The sequence below is a fragment of the Mesoplodon densirostris genome, chromosome 14 (assembly GCF_025265405.1).
Source record: "Mesoplodon densirostris isolate mMesDen1 chromosome 14, mMesDen1 primary haplotype, whole genome shotgun sequence".
In the NCBI taxonomy this organism is placed as follows: Eukaryota; Metazoa; Chordata; class Mammalia; order Artiodactyla; family Ziphiidae; genus Mesoplodon; species Mesoplodon densirostris.
In genome coordinates, this window is record NC_082674.1 from 74,588,477 (window position 1) to 74,612,100 (window position 23,624).

At 42.8% G+C, this 23,624-nt stretch overlaps 1 protein-coding gene, 1 non-coding gene and 1 pseudogene across 2 annotated transcripts in view; 2 read left to right on the forward strand and 1 right to left on the reverse strand.

Annotated features, from left to right (window-relative positions):
• VWA3B (von Willebrand factor A domain containing 3B) overlaps positions 1-23,624 on the reverse strand; it is a 195,928-nt gene that overhangs the window by 132,799 nt on the left and 39,505 nt on the right.
• LOC132502257 (small nucleolar RNA SNORA71) lies at positions 19,850-19,979 on the forward strand. Its single transcript, XR_009534450.1, has one exon. It is a non-coding gene; the product is annotated as a small nucleolar RNA SNORA71 (small nucleolar RNA).
• Positions 20,946-21,391, forward strand: LOC132501558 (protein mago nashi homolog 2-like; annotated as a pseudogene).

The following is a 23,624-nucleotide window of genomic DNA, read 5'->3' on the forward strand; positions in this document are numbered from 1 at the left end:
CTGGCGTTGTGCTTAGGCCTTTCGAAACTGTCTCATCTCTCCTCATGACAATTCTCCGGGCAAATTCTATTTCTGTCCCCATTTCACAGTTGTGTAAACTGAGGTGCAGCCAGTTAGTTGTCCAAGGTCATACCCTCAAGAGTGGCAGAGCAGGGTGTCAAACCCAAGTTGGTGTAACTGTACCAACTCAGCCACCCTGACTAGGTGTCCTGGAAAAGGGACGGCTAGTTTATAGAGGTACCTACCCAAGCTGCTGATGGCATCCCACTTAACAGTCCACAGATGCCTGAGATCCCACAACCACAGAGAAAGAGAACAGCCATCAGGTGTAGGGGCCGCCCCAGGAGATTCGTCCACCCTGGGCCAAAAGACTGAACTTAAGCTACCAGGGCAGACCAGAGTTGATGTTTCTGACTTTTAAAATGTAGTCCAGAAGGGTGGGGCGGAATTAAGGGAAACCAGAGCTCTGGCCCTCCTGAAGTTGGCCAGGTCAAGTGAGAGAGTATTAATAGCTATATTTATTAAGAAGCAAGTGACGAGCCCTGACAGAGATGGATGGCCATCAGGGCTCCACAGCCATCAATAGCCCGAGGAGTGAAACATGATGAGTACCCAGCTCCACGCTGGAACTCCAAAAATATCGCAGGCTGCTGCCCATTGCAAACCTGGAGCCCCCAGGATTTTCTAACCCTGTGAAAGCAAAACTGGCTTCCAGCTGCTTGCTTTAGCCTGAAGGTGTTAAGTAGCAGAATTCTCTCTTTAAAAGTTTCAAATGAGTCAAGGCTTTCCATTTCCCCCAGGCTTGTCAATAACATCGCAGACTACTCCTTCAGCCTCAAAGGAAGAACTTCCAAGGAAACACAGCTGCCGCTGGCTGATCCAAGGACAAGAAGGCGCGTTTACGGGGCAGCAGTGACCTGGGATGTGCTCTCCTGAGCAAGCGGTCATCGGACTCTCACTCCACTGGTTTAGTCGTTATAATCAGGCAGCTACAGATTCCTACGCTGGTGATCAGAAAACAAAACAACTCAAAACTACCCATTTCACTTGGTTTGCTTTAAAAACAAAACATAATGAAACAAAACCAGCTAGCAGACAAGAAAAACCACAGGCAATAAAAAGCCTGACTTAGAAGGTAGAGGTTTTATTTCAAGTTATTCGACAGGCAGTCAGGAAGGGCTGCCATTTTTATCTGGGTCACTTCTAAGGAACTTAGCTGGGAAATCAGACAGCTGCAACCAAGGGGGACAGCCCCACTGGAAACGGAAGAGCGTGGAGGACAAGGCACAGGAGATTTCAGTATTCAGAGAGCTTTGTGAGTTTGAAGTTCTCCAGGCCAAACCAGAAAGGAGATGAAACCACAGCGGATCCTGCTGCGCACAGAGACAGGATATGGCTCCTCAAACAGACACCCAGGTGACCTAAAAGGTCCTCCAACCCCAACTGCCCCCTCCCACCCCAACCCCTGACATCCCCCATAGGCCTTGTGGTAACCACCTGAAGGCTCACAGAATGCTGACACTGGCTGGAGGTGATGCCACATCAAGCTGCTGTTTGTTGTCAGCACCGGGTACTGACTGGCTTGTTTAACATATGAAGGAGACCCAGGTCAGATACGTTTTGATGTGTCAGGGGAAGAGCCCACCTGCCACCAAATACCACCTCCCTGTTAAATCTTCCTTGTCTCACTTGTAGGATAAAGTCCAGTTGTCAGAGTCCAAGTCATTCATCTATTCACGTGGCAAATATTTGTTGAGCACTTAGTATATGTGGTGGGTGGGCACTGCCAGTGAACCCTGAGCTGGCATTCAAATCCAGGGTTCAAGGCCCCCGCCATGACACCCCCTCTAATAGTCTGCCACCATGAACCCAGTAGGAGCACCGTCCTCCCAGCCCTCCAGGGCCCCTGCACTCCCTCGTGCTCCCCATCAGGGGGCTCGGAGCCCTCCACTGCACTCACCCAGCCCCACCCTTCATTCAAGGCAGCAGCCTGACTCCACCATCAAGCTCTGCCCCGTCACCTCAGGGAACAGCCATCTGCCTCTTGCTCCTTTTCAATTCCCATGAAATGAACCAGCCACAACCACTGCTCTCCGTGCTTTTGCTGCCAGGACACACTGTCAGGCCACACGCAATTAAAGAGGCTGGCGCCATATGCAATTTCTGGCTGCTTGGCAGGCCAACCTCCAATTCCAAAGAGCATAAAGAAGCATCAGCCGGAGATGGTGAATTAGTGCATCCAGACCTTGAATTCAGGCTAATTTAAGTCAGTCCTTCACAAACACGAGGCTTTATTTTTAGTAAGCAGCTTCTTACAACACAGCTCACTACTCAGCGGTGGGTCCAGGGCCATCCTGGGGCCCGAGAGCTGTGATCTACAGCTTTCCTGCAGTATCAGCCTGCTGTGTCGGATTACGGTTTATGTTTGCAAGGGCAGAATGTCTCTTCTCTCTTTGTATCCTCCACGGCACTCAGCACAGGATCCAGGGTTTCCAGGAAGGATTCCTATCCTTCCTGCTTTTCATTTCTCTTTACTATAAAGAAACAATGACGGAGCACCTAATGCGTTCCTTCCTCAAGGGATTGCTCTCACAACCGACAACCCCCAATAATGCAAGAAACTCTTCTGAATGGTAACAGACTTATATCATTTGAGCATATGGCTATACCCTAGGTGTTCCAGACAGTAACAGTGACATGCCCTAGAGCAGTGAGTCATTTCTTTTTAGGTCCTCGTGCCACAGCAAGGCAAGGCCCCCACCCCCCCACCCCCATATCTGAAATATTACCAATACCAGGGGCAGGAAGGGAAGGGATATTAAATTAAATTAAAACCACCCTCAGCAACCGTGAATCCCAGACCATCCCCTGGGTCCCGCTGTGGCCCTTTCCCCATCGCCCAGGACTCCTGGGGGAAGAACTGGCCCCCCTGGGTGGAGACTCTGCTGACTGCCTGAGCCCTAAATGCCTACTCAGTCTTGAGGATCTGAAAGAGTTGAATATGACTATAAAAGGCAGTATTTTCAGGAAAACACAGCACCTCTATTTTCAGAAAGTGATATAACATCTAAAAATAATAATGAACAATGAGGTAATTAAAATCCCCAGAGACCTAAAATTATAATATGCATCTGGTAAAGGGTATATATTACATCCATAAAGGGATTGAAAGTGGTGAAATCAGTAGTTTTTGTTGTAATGGAAGCATTCCCAGTTCCTTGTGTTAAATTACATATTAAGATATTTTGCTCAGTCTCGCCCTATGGAAATTAACCATTAATTAATTTAAAGCAAATAGAGTCATTTCACCATCTTGATAAATATCAAACGTTTTCTTGGGACAATGAATATATGTGTTTCACAAACATCATGATGCCTTAAAAGCAGTTTCAAATATCAAGTATAGACAACTCTTAATAGGCGGCTATGGTACCATCTCCTGGGGCCTCTTTCTTCTAAGTTTAACACTGTAAAATGCAAATGGAATGCAGTCTAATTGTTCAATATTCACATAGAAAACCTGTATATAAACCATAACTCTTCTCCCCACGGTAGAGAGCAAGTGTTCCACAAAACTCAGTAAGAAGCATGACCCCAGACTCTGGGGGCTACTAGCAAACAGGTGATAAAGACACAGGCACAAGAACAGAGAAGCAATATCTAAAGAGAAAATGCCCCAAATGCCCATGAATAAAGTTTAGTTGGATAAATCTATTCTATTTAGAATCACTAATGCCATTCAGAAGACACCAACTCAAAGGTAAGTGTTTTAATGAAATGGTAAATTCGAAGGAACTTTATGAGTTTCCTTTAGAGCAAATTTATCAAAGTTTTTGTTTTTCAGCTTTTCTAATCACATAAAAGGCCTGCGCTTCTTTTGGTTCTAAGGGACTTACAGTGCCCCAAAAGAATTATAAGATGCTCACAGGGCTACTCACTGATTTCTATCAACCAACTCTGAACCAAGAGAGAAACAGTAAGGCTAGGACTGCTGTTTTGCGGGAGCGATCCCACGCTAGCATCTGCTATGCCTCCTGCCCTCAATGGAAACCCGTTTTGGGGATGGTAGGTCACACGGGCTACTGGGGACTGGGTCTCACTCACTTAGAGGGGTCTCTTCCCAGCTCTGCCAGGTCATTCAGGAATGAGTACGTTTTAGGAGATTCATTATTTCTTCAAATTCACAAGAGTCTAACCTAGAAACCAGGAAGCCAATCATTTAAAAATATACTTTTCACAACAGGACATCTTCTCGGAGAATCGTCATTCATTCATTTCTTCAACAAAACTCAATCAACGCCCATGATATCTGGGCACTGGAAATACACAGTGAATAGGAAACAGTGTGAGCTTTGAAGCGGCTCCCCCTCCAGAGTGGTCTTCCCAAAGTGTGGTCCTCAGAACTTGTGTCAGAACCCCCAATCAGCTTATCAAAATGCAGATTCCTAGGCCACACCCCAGACTCACTCTGAGGGTGGGAATCCAGGAAACTGTACTCTTACAAGCATCCCCGTGATTCTCTTGCAACAAAAGTTTGCGAAGCTTTAGTCTCTCAGGCAAGTCAGGCATGTACGCAAATTATTTCTAGCCAGCATATGCTTGGAGAAAAAACAAAAAAGTTGGGTGATTTCTGGGAATGGTATTCTAATACCCTGATGTCCCTACTTCTGCCCTAAAGAAATGCTCCTGAAGAGTCAGAGCTCTTTTTGTGTCTGACCTTCAAGGTGTCAGACAGTCCTTGACATACCATCTTCCAGATACCCGTGCCAGGCCACTCTCATTGATATGGTTCATGATATTCTACTATTTCTAAGAGTGTCGTTTATTTTAGATGTATTTCATAATGGCTGCTTCCTGTTGATACATAAAGAAGGAGGAAGGGGGGAAAGTAAAACTGACTTTGTACCTACTATGTGCCAGTCACTGTGTTGGGCACTTAAACATACTACTTCATTTGTTCTTACAACCATCACCCAAGTAGGGCTCATCACTCCCACTTAACAGATGAGCAAACTGTGGTTCAGAGAAGTTAAGGAACTTGCCCAAGGCCACACAACTAATAAGTGATGAAGTCAGGCTTCAGCCTCAGGTCTGTCTCAACTCCCCCTCCCCATACTCTTTCCATGTGGAGCAGTGTCCTTGTATATCCTCAAAAATTACCACAATGCAGGATTTGTGTAAGCAAACCTCATCTGTTATGTACTGGTTGCTTTTAGTTTCCTTCAAGGGGCTTATAGGCTCATCTCTTCCTGGTATGGAAACCACCCAGTTTGTAATTCTGATCTGTAGACGATGATGGTTGGTGAGTTGTACCACCAAGGTCAGGACCTAATGCAGCACTCTGCTGAGTTGTAGCACACACCTGCTTGCTTAGCTGTAATCTGCCTGCGCTGGGATTGGCAGTCACCCACAGGCAGCCCCGATGGGTTCTACTAACTCTGAGAGCTCTCCAGTGTTGAGCTTCTACTATTGGCATACTGCATCCCTTATCAAACTGTTATTACTTTGAGGACAGACTACGTTTACCCCTTTTTGTAACTACTCTCCTTGGTACATCCCTGACACCCTGCAGGCTGCTCCAGAACATCAGCTTCTTGAAGAGAGGGACCCCCTTTTTCATCATTGTAACCCCGGAGCTCAGCACAATGCTCCACTTTCAAATAATATATGTGGAGGAGATCCCTCACCTTGAAATCAGAACAAGCGTATTCAAATGTAATCAGAAATCTACACTAGCTCTTTTTCCTAGTAATTCAATTTAATTTTTAAAAGATTTTTCAGAGGTTTCTCTATGCTTCAATGTTTTGTTAGGTGATGCAGGATGTCTGAACCCACTTGATTATTTCAGTGTGATTCTAAGAGATTGATTATCTTGGTGACTAAAGAACTGAGCTGAGCCCACCACTGCCTGGTGCCAAGAGAGGGTTCCAGTGAGCAGTGCAGGGGTCCTGGTGACAGGCTAAGAATAAACAAGGAACCCAGGATTTAAACCCACTATGGGGGAAAAAAATACAGGGGGTCCCTGCCCTTAAAGGGACTTACTCTCTGGTGGGGAAAACTATACCTTCCTACACATTAGGTGAAGGTGTGAACTAAGGGAACAAGAGGGTTGAGTGTAGGTGGGCAATTCTTAAATCCTAAACTGAGATCCTGCAGTTGTGATGGGAAGGAGCAGCTTTTTTTCCCCACTTTTATTATTTTTTAATTAATTTTTATTGGAATATAATTGCTTTACAATGTTGTGTTAGTTTCTGCTGTGCAGCAAAGTGAATCACCTATACATATACATATATCCCCTCCTTTTTGTGAAGGAGCAACTTTGAAATCATCAAGCAGAAGCATAATTGATATCCTAAGAGTTTAGGGTTCCCTGAATAGGAAACTTGTCTTTTATTCCTTCTGAATCTCCTCCTCACCCCTAGTGAGACACTAAAGCACACAGAAGGCGCTTCATAAATGCTTTGCTAACAAGAGGACTGTCTCACAGCAGTAATAAGAAATCCAAGGCAAGCCATTATTAGAAGGAGCAGGACTTCGGAGATAAAGTCTCAGCCTTGTAAACTGGAATGTGGCAGCAATTTTGGAAGTGCAGCTGCTCCAGCTCCGTCCACTGAATTAAACTGAGTTCTAGGGAGCAGGAAGGAGACCTCTGAGAGAACTGCTCTCGGTAGCCCATGAACAGGCACCAGTCAGTGCTTCTATATTAAATTAGAGCTTACAAACAAAGAAGCCAAGGCAAGCCTCAGTGATGGGCCAGCAAACTTTAAATATCTAATTAAAGATCACAAGTGTCTTCCAAAAATGAGGACTTGGTTGTTTTTTCTCCTTAAGCCTGCCAGCCTGAACATACCTTAAAACAAATAAATTCTGGTTTTGTAATATTGAGTTTCGTTCATGCATTTTTCTCCACCGACACACAAAAAATTGCAGTTTCCAAAGGCAGAATCAGCCAAATTTTTACAGCTACACCATTTTTGGACTTCAGAATAATACTGTTGAGCAGAACAGATTTTCTAACACCATTTTGCCAGAAGTACTGGACACAAACAAAAACACTCTCAGAAAAACACTGTCTTTTCCTATTACCTGAAATTCACTCCTTTTTTCCCCATTTAAAAAAAATTGAAGTATAGTTGATTTACAATGTCAGGGGTACCGCAAAGTGACTCAGTTATACTATACATATATGTGTGTGTATATGCTTTTTCAGATACTTTTCCATTATAGGTTATTACAAGGCATTGAATATAGTTCCCTGTGCTGTACAGTAAGTCCTTGTTGTTTATCTGTTTTGTATATAGTCATGTGTATAGTCCCAAATTCCTAATTGATCCCTCCCCGACCCTTGCCCCCTTGGTAACCATAAGTGTGTTTTCAATGTTTTTGAGTCTATTTCTGTTCTGCAAATAAGTTCATTTGTATCCGTTTTTTAGATTTCACATACAAGTGATATCATATTTGTCTTTCTCTGACTTACTTCACTTAGTATGATAATCTCTAGGTCCATCCATGTTGCTGCAAATGGCATTAGTTCATTCTTTTTATGTCTGAGTAATATTCCATCATATATATGTACCACATCTTCTTTATCCATTCATCTGTCAATGGACATTTAGGTTGCTTCCATGTCTTGTCTATTGTAAATAGTTCTGCTATGAACATTGGAGTAGATGTATCTTTTCAAATTAGAGTTTTCATCTTTTCCAGAACTCACTCCTTTTTACTTATTCATTGCAGGCTTTCTCTTATCCCATGAGCAAAATATGGTGATGAGCACACTGAACCTATTTGCTGCTTCTGCTCAAGGAGCAGAGGCTGGCCAGCATGCTGGGCTGAGCTGGCCGAGGGGAGTCCAGGCTCAGAAGGAAGAGGCGATCACAGATCTACTAACAATGGCTGATGGCGGGAGATGGGGCTAGAAGCGAAAGGTGGTGAGCTGCCTAACCCTGACCTGGAGCCATGAGGGGGTCCTGAGCTGTGGGCTGTGGTTGTACATATGAAACACGCTAAAGTTAAGACTGCCCCTCAAGTGTCTGCATCTTCCTCTTCTTCTTCCTCCCCCCCCCCCACCCCTCCCCTTCCTCCTGCTCTGGTATGAGATACCAGCTCTGGCTTGAAGTGGGAGCTCAGAGCTCCAACCACGGCCATCAGCCTGGGTGCTCATCCTACCGCTGGATGTCTTGCATTCTCAATTCTGAAGAGCCTGGCATGGAAAAAGAGTCCACTGCCAGCTTCACCGATGAGTCCGGATTTCGAGCTAGCCACATCAATGCCAAAATTATTGATTTTTGTTTAGGCTGATGCCAGGCCCTCAGTGAAAAATTTTACTCTAATGTGATTTTCTCAGTCCATACTTACTATTTCAGTTTAATTAAATTTTTTTTTTTTTTTTTTTGCTGTACGCGGGCCTCTCACTGTTGTGGCCTCTCCCGTTGCGGAGCACAGGCTCCGGATGCGCAGGCCCAGCGGCCATGGCTCACGGGCCCAGCCGCTCCGCGGCATATGGGATCCCCCCAGACCGGGGCACGAACCCGTATCCCCTGCATCGGCAGGCGGACTCTCAACCACTGCGCCACCAGGGAGGCCCAGTTTAATTAAATTTTTGAGGACAAAACAGGAAGAGAAAAACCAAAGTAAAAGATGAGGTCTGCTCCGAACCCTAGAGATCAGAAGCCTTTTTCCTTCCTGAGAGGGAGCCCCCAGACCACTACGTAGACCCCTCACTCTGGGCCCACAAGGCTTTCCTAACTTAAGGAGCAGCTTCCCATGGAATTAGGACTGTACCCCTTAAAGATACAGTCCCTGGAAAGGACCAGCAGTTAAAGTTCCTTCCCAAGTCAGCAATAACCCAGCTCCCATGCAGAACAATCCATCCCATGCAATCATGAAAGCTTCTGAGAACTGAAAATTACCACGTCCAACTGACAAATATTCCTGCACCATTCACACCTCTCACTGCACCCAATGTGACAATAGGGAAATGGGGGAAAGTCATGCCCAGAAAGGGCCCCACAGTATAATCCTATGTACCACTGCTAGTAGATGAACAGGTGCTCCTGATTTCCTCTAGAAAGGTCCTGGTCACCTACCCTTAATATAAACCTTGGAAATGGATCCACCTCCAATCAGGACGCAGCTAATCAGTACAATATTCACTTCCTACTTCCAAATTCCGATTCCCATCCATCACTATGCATGCGAATAAACTGGTTAGTATCATAACTAGTCTGAAAATGCTCACTATCCTGTTGGATTATTTCACTTTCTAGAGCCAATGTCTACAATAAAAGCCCACTTGGAATCCTAAAAGGAAACTAATATTAATTGAATGTCAATTTTGTACTAAACATTACCATGGGTGTTATATGCCTTAATTCCCCCAACAATCATATGAGGTAAATGTGATTTTTCCCATTTTTACAACTAAGAGAACATAGCTCAGAAAGATTAGGTAACTTACCTAAAGTCACACAAGTAGTTAGTGGCAAAACTAACTAGGGTTTGAATCCAGGTCTGCCTCCAAAGTTGATTCACTTTCCAGCAAACACTGTTTGCCAGAGCCAAAAAAAGAATCATACAAGAATAAAACATTGTGAGAGCTTGCATTATTGTTTAGCGAATATTCATTTCCCTGCCCACCTCAGTGTGAGTGAAGTAGATGTCCTCATCTGCTTGATGTGGGACTTGGTCATGTCATTTGCGTTGGCCAACAGAATATTAGTGGGTGTGACATGAGCAGAGGCCTTAAGTAGGGCTGCATGGCTTGGCTTGACGCTTGTGCTCACTGCTCATGCTGACTGCCACAACAGAAATATATCCTGGAGAGCACTAGTTAAAGGAGGACACGTCCCTCCTCAATTAATCAATCTGCAGTTGACCTGTAGACCTGTGATCAAGAAATAATGGCGAAAGTATTACTAATTTGATGAAAACTATAAACCAGCAGGTCCAAGAAGCTCAGTGAACCCCAACTACAAGACACAGCCGTCAGGATTGGAGGGGAGACTCAGTGGCAGGCTTTGCTCTTGAAAAGAAATGTTGAGAAGCTTCAGGAGGCAAAAGGAAGAAACAGAAGGGAGGAGCCAGGGAGGATGTATGTCACTCTTTCCTCTTCCAGTGGCTCAGCAGCAGCTATTAAAATATCACCTAATGGGGACTTCCCTGGTGGTCCAGCAGTTAAGACTCCACACTTCCAATGCAGGGGACAGGGTTCGATCCCTCGTCATGGAACTAAATCCTGCATGCATGCCGCAACTGAAAGATTCCCACATGCCACGACTAAAAAGATCCTGCATGCCAAAACTAAAGATCCCGCAGGCCACAACTAAGACTCGGCACAGCCGAATAAATAAATAAATATTTTTTTAAAAGAATCACACCTAATGAAGAGTGTGCGAGGAGGATGGTGGGAGGGAATAAAGAGAGGAGCTGAATTTTCATCCAGACTAGCATGGAAAAAGCAGACACAGCGCCAGGCAAACAGAGGATCCCAGAGGGCAAGGAGAATAGAAGGGTAGTCCCGCTCCCCTAAGAGTTCTCAGAAATCCAGGGGAAGGTCTTTGGACAGCACAGAATCAGAGGTGAGAGGCAATTTACTCTTGATTCCTGAGGTGGGCAGCACCACCATATGCGCAAGTGCTCAGCGGGGCTGACGCAGTAGGTGCCATGAACCTTAGTCCTCTTCCTGTCCTCTCTCTAAACATTCCTGACAGCCAAAGAAAACTGCCCATGAACTCTTAGGAAGTAATGTAGGAAAAATTTTTTAATGTAATGCACTATTTAATGTACCACCCTAAGTAGCACATATTGCCTGTGTCAAAACACTGGAAAAGCTTTCTATCACCCAAAAAGAGCAGTCCTGGGAAAATGAGCAAACAGGAAAAAATTCAATCTGGGGGGAAATTCTTCCAAGTACATATAAGAATCCAAAGCAAGCAGAGAATAAAGAAATGATTGTACACAATGTATCTATTCCTGTCTTTGCAAGGAAGCAAGAAACAAGACAAAATTGTTCTCAGCCTATAACTACTTTTTGCTATCTGAGGGTAAGAGGATGATGTAAGGATTTGCCCCAAAATATGAGGCCTAAAAGTTCGTTAAAATTCACACATAATTAACTTATTTGTAGATACTATGACGATTCATTTATCAAACCCATTACAAGAAATGCAGATTCCTACAAATATCTATTTATGTACAAGTATCACTCATCAAAATTATATGAAATAAGAACCTGTAGCTATGCATTTATCTAATTTATCCAGTCACCCCTAATCTGAGTTGGAGTAGCCCAAAGGACTTCGGAAACTTTAGAGAATAATTATAGCCTTTTAAATCTTGAATCCGTAATGGGCACAAATGCAATATAATTGGTCCAAATTTTTAAAGGCTTTATAATACACTGGCAAGGAAAGCTGCAGTAAGCAAACTGCTGATACAACTCAGTCTTTTTTTATTTAAACATCTTTATTGGAGTATAATTGCTTTACAATGGTGTGTTAGTTTCTGCTTTATAACAAAGCGAATCAGCTATACATACACATATATCCCCATATCTCCTCCCTCTTGCATCTCCCTCCCACCCTCCCTATCCCACCCCTCTAGGTGGTCACAAAGCACTGAGCTGATCTCCCTGTGCTATGCGGCTGCTTCCCACTAGCTATCTATTTTACATTTGGTAGTGTATATATGTCAATGCCACTCTCTCACTTTGTCCCAGCTTACCCTTCCCATTCCCCGTGTCCATAAGTCCATTCTCCATTCTCTACATCTGCATCATTATTCCTATCCTACCCCTAGGTACTTCATAACCATTTTTTTCTTTTTTTAGATTCCATATATATGTGTTAGCATACAGTATTTGTTTTTCTCCTTCTGACTTACTTCACTCTGTATGACAGACTCTAGGTCCATCCACCTCACTACAGATAACTCAATTTCATTTCTTTTTAAGGCTGAGTAATATTCCATTGTATATACTGCCACATCTTCTTTATCCATTCATCTGTTGATGGACACTTAGGTTGCTTCCATGTCCTGAATATTGTATATAGAGCTGCAGTGAAGACTGTGGTACATGACTCTATTTGAATTATGGTTTTCTCAGGGTATATGCCCAGGAGTGGGATTGCTGGGTCCATAAGGTAGTTCTATTTTTAGTTTAAGGAAGCTCCATACTGTTCTCCATAGTGGCTGTATCAATTTACATTCCCACCAACAGTGCAAGAGGGTTCCCTTTTCTCCACACCCTCTCCAGCGTTTACTGTTCGTAGATTTTTTGATGATGGCCAGTCTGACTGCTGTGAGTTGATACCTCACTGTAGTTTTGATTTTCATTTCTCTAATGATTAGTGATGCTGAACATTCTTTCATGTGTTTGTTGGCTGTCTGTATATCTTCTTTGGAGAAACGTCCATTTAGGTCTTCTGTCAATTTTTGGATTGGGTTGTTTGTTTTTTTGATATTGAGCTGCATGAGCTGCTTGTAAATTTTGGAGATTAGTCCTTTGTCAGTTGCTTCATTTGCAAATATTTTCTCCCATTCTGAGGGTTGTCTTTTCATCTTGTTTATGGTCTCCTTTGCTGTGCAAAAGGCTTTGTTTCATTAGGTCCCATTTGTTTATTTTTGTTTTTATTTCCATTTCTCTAGGAGGTGGGTCAAAAAGGATCTTCCTGTGATTTATGTCCTAAAGTGTTCTGCCTACATTTTCCTCTAAGAGTTTTATGGTGTCTGGCCTTACATTTAGGTCTTTAATCCATTTTGAGTTTATTTTTGTGTATGGTGTTAGGGAGTGTTCTGATTTCATTCCTTTACATGTAGCTGTCCAGTTTTCCCAGCACCACTTATTGAAGAGTCTGTCTTTTCTCCATTGTATAGTCTTGCCTCCTTTATCAAAGATAAGGTGACCATAGGTGTGTGGGCTTATTTCTGGGCTTTCTAACCTGTTCCATTGATCTATATTTCTGTTTTTGTGCCAGTACCATTCTGTCTTGATTACTGTAGCTTTGTAGTATAGTCTGAAGTCAGAGAGCCTGATTCCTCCAGCTCTGTTTTTCTTTCTCAAGATTGCTTTGGCTACTCGGGGTCTTTTGTGTTTCCATACAAATTGTGAAATTTTTTGTTCTAGTTCTGTGAAAAATGCCATTGGTAGTTTGATAGGGATTGCACTGAATCTGTACATTGCTTTGGGTAGTATAGTCATTTTCACAATATTGAATCCTCCAATCCAAGAACATGGTATATCTCTCCATCTGTTTGTATCATCTTTAATTTCTTTCATCAGTGTCTTATAGTTTTCTGTATACAGGTCTTTTGTCTCCAGAGGTAGGTTTATTCCTAGGTATTTTATTCTTTTTGTTGCAATGTTAAATGGGAGGGTTTCCTTAATTTTTCTTTCAGATTTTTCATCATTGGTGTACAGGAATGCAAGAGATTTCTGTGCATTAATTTTGTATCCTGCTACTTTACCAAATTCATTGATTAGCTCTAGGAGTTTTCTGGTAGCATCTTTAGGATTCTCTATGTATAGTATCACGTCATCTGCAAACAATGACAGCTTTACTTCTTTTCCGATTTGGATTCCTTGTATTTCTTTTTCTTGTCTGACTGCTGTGGCTAAAACTTCCAAAACTATGTTGAATAATAGTGGTGAGAGTGGGCAACCTTGTCTTGTTCCTGATCTTAGGGGAAATAGTTTCAGTTTTTCACCATGAGAACGATATTGGCTGTGGGTCTGTCATATATGGCCTTATTATGTTGAGGTAAGTTCCCTCTATGCCTACTTTATGGAGGGTTTTTATCATAAATGGGCGTTGAATTTTGTCAAAAGCTTTTTCTGCATCTATTGAGATGATCATATGGTTTTTCTCTTTCAATTTGTTAACATGGTGTATCTCATTGATTTGCGTATATTGAAGAATCCTTGCATTCCTGGGATAAACCCCACTTGATCATGGTGTATGATCCTTTTAATGTGCTGTTGGATTCTGTTTGCTAGTATTTTGTTGAGGATTTTTAGGTCTATGTTCATCAGTGACACTGGCCTGTAGTTTTCTTTCTTTGTGATATCTTGCTCCCAAAGTCCACTGCCTCAGTTTGGGATGATTCATTGTCTATTCAGGTATTCCACAGATGCAGGGTACATCAGGTTGATTGTGGAGATTTAATCTGCTGCTCCCGAGGCTGCTGGGAGAGATTCCCCTTTCTCTTCTTTGTTTGCACAACTCCTGGGTTTCAGCTTTGGATTTGGCGCCACCTCTGCGTGTAGGTCACCTGAGGGCGTCTGTTCTTTGCTCAGACAGGACGGGGTTAAAGGAGCAGCTGATTCGGGGGCTCTGGCTCACTCAGGCCTGGGGGAGGGAGTGGTATGGAGTGTGGGGCGAGCCTGCGGCAGCAGAGGCTAGCGTGACGTTGCACCAGCCTGAGGCACGCCGTGCGTTCTCCTGGGGAAGTTGTCCCTGGATCACGGGACCCTGGCAGTGGCGGGCTGCACAGGCTCCCAGGAGGGGAGGTGTGGACAGTGACCTGTGCTCACACACAGGCTTCTTGGTGGCTGCAGCAGCAGTCTTAGCGTCTCATGCCCATCTCTGGTGTCCGCGCTGATAGCCGCGGCGCGCACCCGTCTCTAGAGCTCATTTAGGCGGTGCTCTGAATCCCCTCTCCTCGCGCACCCCGAAACAACGGTCTCTTGCCTCTTCGGCAGCTCCAGACTTTTCCCCGGACTCCCTCCCGGCTAGCCGTGGCGCACTAGTCCCCTTCAGGCTGTTTTCACGCAGCCAACCCCAGTCCTCTCCCTGCGCTCCGACCGAAGCCTGAGCCTCAGCTCCCAGCCCCGCCCGCCCCGGCGGGTGAGCAGACAAGCCTCTCGGGCTGGTGAGTGCCGGTCGGCAGTGATCCTCTGTGCGGGAATCTCTCCGCTTTGCCCTCCGCACCTCTGTTGCTGCGCTCTCCTCCGTGGCTCCGAAACTTATTCTCCCCCGCCACGCGCAGTCTCCGCCCGTGAAGGGGCTTCTAGTGTGTGGAAACCTTTCCTCCTTCACAGCTCCCTCCCACTGGAGCAGGTCCCATCCCTATTCTTTCGTCTCTGTTTTTCCTTTTTTCTTTTGCCCTACCCAGGTACGTGGGGAGTTTCTTGCCTTTTGGGAGGTCTGAGGTCTTCTGCCAGCGTTCAGTAGGTGTTCTGTAGGAGTTGTTCCATTTGTAGATGAATTTCTGGTGTATTTGTGGGGAAGAAGGCGATCTCCAGGTCTCACTCCTCCGCCATCTTGAACGTCTCCTCACAACTCAATCTTTTATTTGCTTTCAAATTATATCACTGGACCTACCCAAATCTATACTAATAAACAGGGTAGGGGAGGAGTGGAGAAAAGAAAAAGAAAGGAAGAAAGGAAAATGTATTGGGGGCAAAAAATGAAAAGCTTTAAAAGCCAGTGTATATTATGAGAAAAAGCATGTGTTGAATAAGACAGCACAGAAACCAAGAATATATGTGCCCACCACTTAGAATATTCAGTCCAGCAATACACAAAATGAACGTTTATTCGGATAACATCAAACCCATTTTTCACATCTACAGTAAATATACAGGGCAGATAGAAAAACAAATTGAATGTCAAAAGGTCATTACCAATCAAGAGTAGAGTGCGACAGGGCAATGAAGCAGAGTAGATGGCCCAGGGCAAGCCTATCACATACAGGAATGTAATAATGATATATTGCAAAGGAATCCACATACATCAGTGGAGAAAGAAAGGTTAATCAGTGAATGGTGTGAATATCTTTTTTGGTGGTGTATTTCTTTCTGTACTTTAGACTTCTGGGGGAGATAGATTTCTAGTAGTGAAAATACCAGATCAACATGATTAAACATTTTGGGGTAATCTCTCACACTGAATTGCTTTCCAAAAAAAAGTTTTAAGACAATCTAAGTCACATCAGCAGTGTATATGGAATACCCATTTCACTGAACCTGAATTAGCATAAAAATAATATCTCACTGTTTCCAGCTGAATTTGCTTTGATAAAGAAATTAATGTCAATTAGTAGTGAACAGTAGTGAAATTGAACATTTTTGTATTTAACTTCTTTTGCCCATTTATCTGTTGGGGTCTGCCGACTTGGTTCAGAAAGGCAAGAGGGAGAGCATCACAAACTATCACCCAGAGAAAACTTATTTGCAGGAACCACTCTCGGTAACAGCAAAGAAGAGTGCCTTTAGCCATGAAGCATAGCCCCTTCCCCACACCATCTGCCATATGAACCACCAGCAGATACCTATCTTGTGTCCTTTCAGTGGTGAATAATAAAGAGGAAGCCAGCACACAGCATCCAAAGAAGAACATAAGAAAAAAATGAGGGGAAGAGCAGCAAAATTACCAAGAGATGAATAACACTCACTAAAAATGTTACCAGGGAATACATGAAAATTATGATCCAATATTTCACTATGAATTTAAAAATATATATGAAGCCATCATTTCCCTGAAGGAAGAAAACAAAGCAGACATGCAAAAACTCAAGAATGTGATGGCAAGATAACAGGAAGAGATGAAATATGAAAAAGTCAGGAAAGAAGAAAAAAAATCACAGAAATTAAGATGAAAATGGTGGGAAATCAACAAAGAAAATATATGCTGGAACTCACTATAAGAAATCAGACAAGGTGAACACAAGCAGAAATAAAGTATTCTAAAACATTAGAGAGAAAATAATAGGAGACAGTCAAAGGAGAGCTATCATACTTTATACATAAAGTGAGTCACCAAAGAAGAAAACCAGCCTGGCACAACGGTTAAGAAAATGAAGTGTTTGACTTCATGTCAATGAAGTGAATGTGAATTTGGACAAGTTTCTTAACCACTTTCTTTCTTGGTTTCCCCATCACTAAATTGAGGATAATATTAGTACCAACTCCATAGGGCTGTTAGGAAGTTTAAGTGGGTTAAAATTTGATAAGAGGCTGGAACAGTGCCTGGCATATTCCATGCAATGTCCAAGTGTTTGTTAAATTTAAAAATAGTAATAAATAAAACAACAGAGCAGAGAAGTATTTTAAAGTATAGTTCAAGGAAACTTGCCTGAAATAGAAGTCTTAGATGTTCATATTAAAGGGTACACTACATACCAGGGAATATCAACCACAGCAGTCAAGGTTGAGACATATCCTAGGACTTAATGGATTTAAAGATAAAAAAAAGAATCCTTTGGAACAAAATGGCTGAATAAGATATTCCTTGATCATAGCCCTGCCTCAACAACAATAATTTGGCATCCACCCACAGACAAAAGTGCCTTCATAGGAGCTTTGAAAGTGCCTTCATAGGAGCTTTGGGATCCAGGTAGGAGATTGTGAAGTCCAAGACCAACAAGAGGTGTTTTGAGAAGGCAGGTCTGCCCCATGCTGCTGACTTACCAACCATGATCCCCACTACAAAAACAGAAACAGCTTTGTGCCCCTGAGGACTTGACTACAGCCCTGTTTGGCTTGGTCCTGTCCCCAGCACCATATGCCAAAGGACCCAGGAGGAGCCATGCTCACCCGAGTATCAGGTAATAGACATATAGCCCTCGGTCCCAGCTGTGGACCCTGAATTGGCCCGTGAACCAGTTCCAGCCCCTCTTGGCCACAATCTGGGAGCCCCTGGAGGTAAGCCCCCAAACTCAGTCAGACTGTAGATTCTGAATAGGCCCTGTAATTGGGCTCCAGCCCATCCCAGCCATTGTCCACAGTCTTGCTGGCACAGGGATCCTACAGGAGAAATACCTGTCTATATCCCCAGAGATCCAGAAAGGGCCCCATACTTTCCTCTAACCCCCTCACAGCCTCCGTCTGCCAGCAGTCCTTAGGGTCCAGGGCCCCAGTGGGACACTCTCCAGTCTGAACTCCCAGAAGGGCCCTGTACTGGGCTCCCTGTACTGGGCTCCAACCTCAACACAGCTTCAGTCCACCAGCAGACCTGCCAGCAAGGGACCCAGTAGTACACACTACTGTCTGTGCTCCAAGAGACTCTGAAAAGGACATATACTCAGTTCCAGGCCCTCCCAGCCTCAGTCCACACCACTGAGCCCAACCTGCCCCGGGACCTGGTGGGAGACATACACATCTGTGCCTCCAGGGCCAGGACTGCAGACATCAAACATCGCTATAGAATCTCAAACAACCCTGGGGCCCCATTCCAGCCCCTCTCAGCCATGATCCAGGGCCAGTCCTGCCCACCTAGGGGCCCATCCAGTGACCAGGCATCAGTCCTCCCAGGGATCTAGTGGGAGCCATGCCCCCTGCACACCTAGTAATAGACCTGCTGTCTAAGGACCCAACTGTGGAACCTGAAGAGGATCCAACCTGAAGAGGATCCTTATCCCACAACATTCTACTGAACAAGGTACTGGAGGTAGTCCCATTCACCCAGAGACCAGACAGGATCCACACCTGTCCCAGCCCCTGATAACAAGCCTGCCAACTGAAGATCCCACTACAGACCCAGCAACAGCCACATAACTGGGTCTAACCCAGCACAACTGAGATTTCAGAGGTAGTCCATCAGCCCAGGGAACAGACAGGAGAAGGTTTTTACCTATGGAAACCAATCTGTAAAGACTGGAAGAAGTGTATGCTTCTTCAAATGTACAGATACCAATGCAAGGCTACATGAATCATTAAGAATCAGGCAAAGATGACACCATCAAAGGAATTAATAAAGCTCCAGTAACTGACCCCAAAGAAATGGAGACCTACAGATTACTTGAAAAAGAATTCAAAATAATCATCTTAAAGAAGCTCAGTAAAATGCAAGAACACAGATAACTAAACAAAATCAGGAAAACAATGCATGAACAAAATGAGTTTAATAAAGAAACAGAAACCATAAAAAAGAACCAAAACAGAAATCCTGAACCTGAAGAATACAATGTCAGAACTGAAAAATTCTATAGAGAGCCTCAACAACATACTTGATCATGAAGCAGAATCAGAAAACTTGAAGACAGAACACTTGAAATTAGCCGATTAGAAGAACAAAAAGGAAAAAGAATGAAAAAGAGTGAAGAAAACCTATATGAATTATGGGACACCTTCAAGCAAACGAATATTCACAACATAGGAGTCCCAGAAGGAAAAGACAGAAAGGGGCAGAAAGATTATTTAAAGAAATAATAGCTGAAAACTTCCCAAATCTAGAAAGAGATATGGACATTTAAGTAGAAGAATCTCAAAGGACCCCAAGGACCCCAAGCAAGACCAACCCAAAGGAGATCACTCTGAGACACACTATCATCAAAATGTAAAAAATCAAAGACAAAGAGAAAATTTTGAAAGCAGCAAGAGAAAAATGACTTATCATGAACAAGGGAACCCCATAAGGCTATCAGCAGATTTCTCTGCAGAAAGTCTGCAGGCCATGAGGGAATGAGATGATATGAAATATTCAAAGTGCTAAAAGCAAAAAACTGTCAATCAAGAAAACTATACCCAGCAAAACTGTCCTTCAGAAATGAAGGCGAGATAAAGAATTTCACAGACAAACAAAAGCAAAGGAAGTTCATCATCACTACATCTACCTTACAGAAATGCTAAAGGGAGTTGAAATGAAAGGATGCTAAGTAACAACTTAAAAATATATAAAAGTATAAAACTCACTGGTAAAGGTAATTATATAGTTCAATTCAGAATACCCAAATGTTGTAATCGTGGTGTGTATATCACTTTTATCTCTAGCACAGAAGTTAAACAATAATATTAAAAACAACTATAATAAGCTACAATAATAAATAAGCTACAATATGTATAACAAAACTAAGACAGTATTTTGGAAAGATAAAATTGACAAACCTTTAGCTAGACTAAGAAAAAAGAGCAAAGACTCAGTGATCATGGGTTGCCTGTGCCCTGGTCATCGATAGTACTGGGAGAGGAGTCACTGAAAGACATTTTTCCATGTTTGAAGGGCCCAGTTGTCCCTTCCAAACCCTGGATCTTTCACACACTATCTTTTTTCTCCTGCCATTCCCTTCAGAGCTCAGGCCTTTGCTCCCCATCCCACCCCTGTGATATGGTGACCAGGCTAGCGCCCCGACTGCAGGGATTCACTTTGTCTTTGAAGTTAAGGAGTCTCCTGGTAGAAACCAGTCAATACATCTATATTTGGGTCTCACACTGGAACGAGTTCAGATCGGTTCGGTGGGAGGTAGAAACCCTGAGACAGTGCCTTTGCTTAGTAGACTCCACAGATGCAACATGGTGCCCCCAAGAGGCATGTCTGGCTCACAGATAACAGGTCAGCCTTAGATCTGGAGACTGTTGAGGAAGTCCCATGAGTCAGTGACCTTGGGGTGACTTGGGATCTGGGATTGCTGGTATTTCTCCCCAAGATTCCTATTGTTCGTGGACACCAGTGGGGCAGAGAATGGACAGTGAGGTCTCCATGTGAAGAGCTCCCTGCTGCCTGCTCAGAGCATCAAAGGAGAACTGTTCACTCAGCATGAGAGATCAGGGGCAAAGCGCTGGGACTGGGGGCTTGGCGTCCCCTTTAGCTGGCTCTGAGTCCTGACAGCAGTGCCCTTGCAGGGCCAGGGAAGGCTGGCCCTGGTCCCTCTGCTGTGCCTGGATGACTTCAATAACCAAGAGTTTTTTTCTTGAGTTGGCAGCTGCTCATCATCATCATTTTCTCTCCATCCATCCATTCAATAAACCATATGGACCCCCCCAAAAAAAGAGCAAAGACTCAAATAAAATTAGAAATGAAATCTAAATATGACACAATAGAAATACAAAGGATCATAAGAGACTATTATAAATAATCACATGCCAACAAATTGGATAACCTAAAAGAATGGATAAATTCCTAGAAATACAGAAACTACCAACACTGAATCATGAAGAAAAAGAAAATCTGGGCCAGGTGCCTGGAGGCATGTCGTTTGGGCCTTCGGCGGGCTTTTCGGGGACAAGGATGGCTATGGCCAGTGGTTTTTACCTACGCTACTATGTAAGGCACAAGGGCAAGTTTAGACACGAGTTTCTGGAGTTTGAGTTTTGGCCGGACAGAAAACTTAGATATGCTAACAACAGCAATTATAAAAATGATGTCATGATCAGAAGGGAGGCTTAGGCACACAAGAGTGTAATGGAAGAACTGAAGAGAATTATTGATGACAGTAAATTACAAAAGAAGATGATGCTTTGTGGCCTCCCTCTGACAGGGTTGGCCGGCAGGAGCTTGAAATTGTAATTGGAGATGAACACATTTCTTTTACCACATCAGAAATAGGTTCTCTTATTGATGTTAATAAGTCAAAGGATCCTGAAGGCCTTCGAGTATTTTACTATTTGGTACAGGACGTGAAATGTTTAGTTTTTAGTCTTATTGGATTACATTTCAAGATTAAACCAATCTAAACTGTAAAAAAAAAAAAAAAAAGGAAAATCTGAACAGATTAAGAATTAATACCAATCCTCCTCAAGCTCTTCCAAAAAACTGGAAAAGAGGGAGCACTTCCAAGCTCATTTTATGAGGCCAGCACTACCCTTATACCAAAGCCAAATAATGACACTACAAGAAAAGTTTACTATAGACTAATATCACTAATGAATATGTATGCAAAAATTCTCAACAAAATACTAGCAGACAAAATTCAACATCACATTAAAAGGTTCATACACCATGATCAAGTAGGATTTATCCCTGGGATGCAAAGATTGTTCAACATACACAAATTAATAAATGTGATACACCAAATTATGATTCTCTCAATAGATGTACAAAAAGCATTTCACAAAATTCAACATTCTTTCATGATAAATGAACACAAAGTGAACTTTCAAGAAATTGGGTACAGAAGGAATATACCTCAACATAATAAAAACCATATATGACAAACTCACAGCTAACATACTCAGTGGTGAAAGGCTGAAAGATTTCCCACTAAGATCAGGAACAAGAAAAGAGTTTCCACTCTCACTACTCCCATTCAGCATAGCACTGGAAGTCCTAGCAAGAGCAATCGGGCAAGAAAAATAAATAAATATATCCAAATCAGACAGGCAGAAGTAAAATAGTCTCTGTTTGCAGATGATATGATCTTAAAAACTCCACCAAAAAACCTATTAGAACTAATAAACAAATTCAGTAAAGTTGCAGGATACAAAATCAACAGGCAAAAATCAGTTGTGTTTCTATATACTAACAACAAATTATCTGAAAAAGATATAAAGAAAACAATCCCACTTATAATAGCATCAAAAATAATAAAATACTTAGAAATAAATTTAACCAAAATGTTGAAAGATCTGTACACTGACAAATTATAAGACATTGATAAAATAAATTGATGAAGACACAAATAAATGGAAAAATATCTCGTTTGTGAATTAGAATAATTAATATTGTTAAAGTGTCTATATTACCCAAAGCCATCTATAGATTCAAGGCAATTCCTACTAAAATCCCAAAGGGGGCTTCCCTGGTGGCACAGTGGTTAAGAATCTGCTTGCCAGTGCAGGGGACAGGGGTTCGAGCCCTGGTCCGGGAAGATCCCACATGCCGTGGAGCAACTAAGCCTGTGTGCCACAACTACTGAGCCTGCGCTCTAGAGCCCACGAGCCACAACTACTGAGCCCACGTGCCACAGCTACTGAAGCCCGCGTGCCTAGAGCCTGTGCTCCCAACAAGAGAAGCCACCACAATGAGAAGCCCATGCACTGCAATGAAGAGTAGCCCCCACTCGCTGCAACTAGAGAAAGCCCGTGAGTAGCAATGAAGACCCAACGCAGCCAAAAATTAAATAAATTAACTAATTAATTAATTTTTTTTAATTCCAAAGGCATTTTTCACAGAAATAGAAAAAACAATCCTAAAATTCATATGGAACCAAATAAGACCCTGAATATCCAAAGCAATCCTGGGAAATAAGAACAAAGCTGGAGGCATCATGATCCCTGATTTCAAGCTCTATTGCAACACAATAGTAATCAAAACAGTATGGTACTGGCATAAAAGTGACACACAGACCAATGGAACTGAATAAAGAACCCAGAAATAAACCCATGCATATACAGTCAACTAATACCTGACAAGGGAGCCAAGAATCCTCAATAGAAAAATTATAGTCTCTTCAATAAATGGTGCTGGAAAAACTGAATATGCACATGCGGAAGAATGAAACTGGACCCCTATATTATACCACTCACCAAATTAACTTGCAACAGATTAGAGACTTAAACATAAGACTTGAAACTGTAAAATACTAGAAGAAAACATAGGGGGAAAGCTCCTTGATACTGGTTTTGGCAACAATGTTTTTGGATATGACACCAATAGAGCAAGCAACAAAAGCAAAAATAAACAAGTGGGGCTACATCAAACTAAAAATCTTCTGCACAGCAAAAGAAACAATCAGCAAAACAAAAGGCAACTTACAGAATGGAAGTAAATATTTACAAACCATCTATCTTAGAGGAAGTTAATATGCAAAATATATAAGGAACTCATACAACTTAATAGCAAAATACAAACAATCCAATTAAAATGGACAAAGGATTTGAATAGATATTTTTCCAGAAAAGACATACAAATGGCCAACAGATACATGGGAAGGTACTCAACATCACTAATTACCAGGGAAATGCAAAA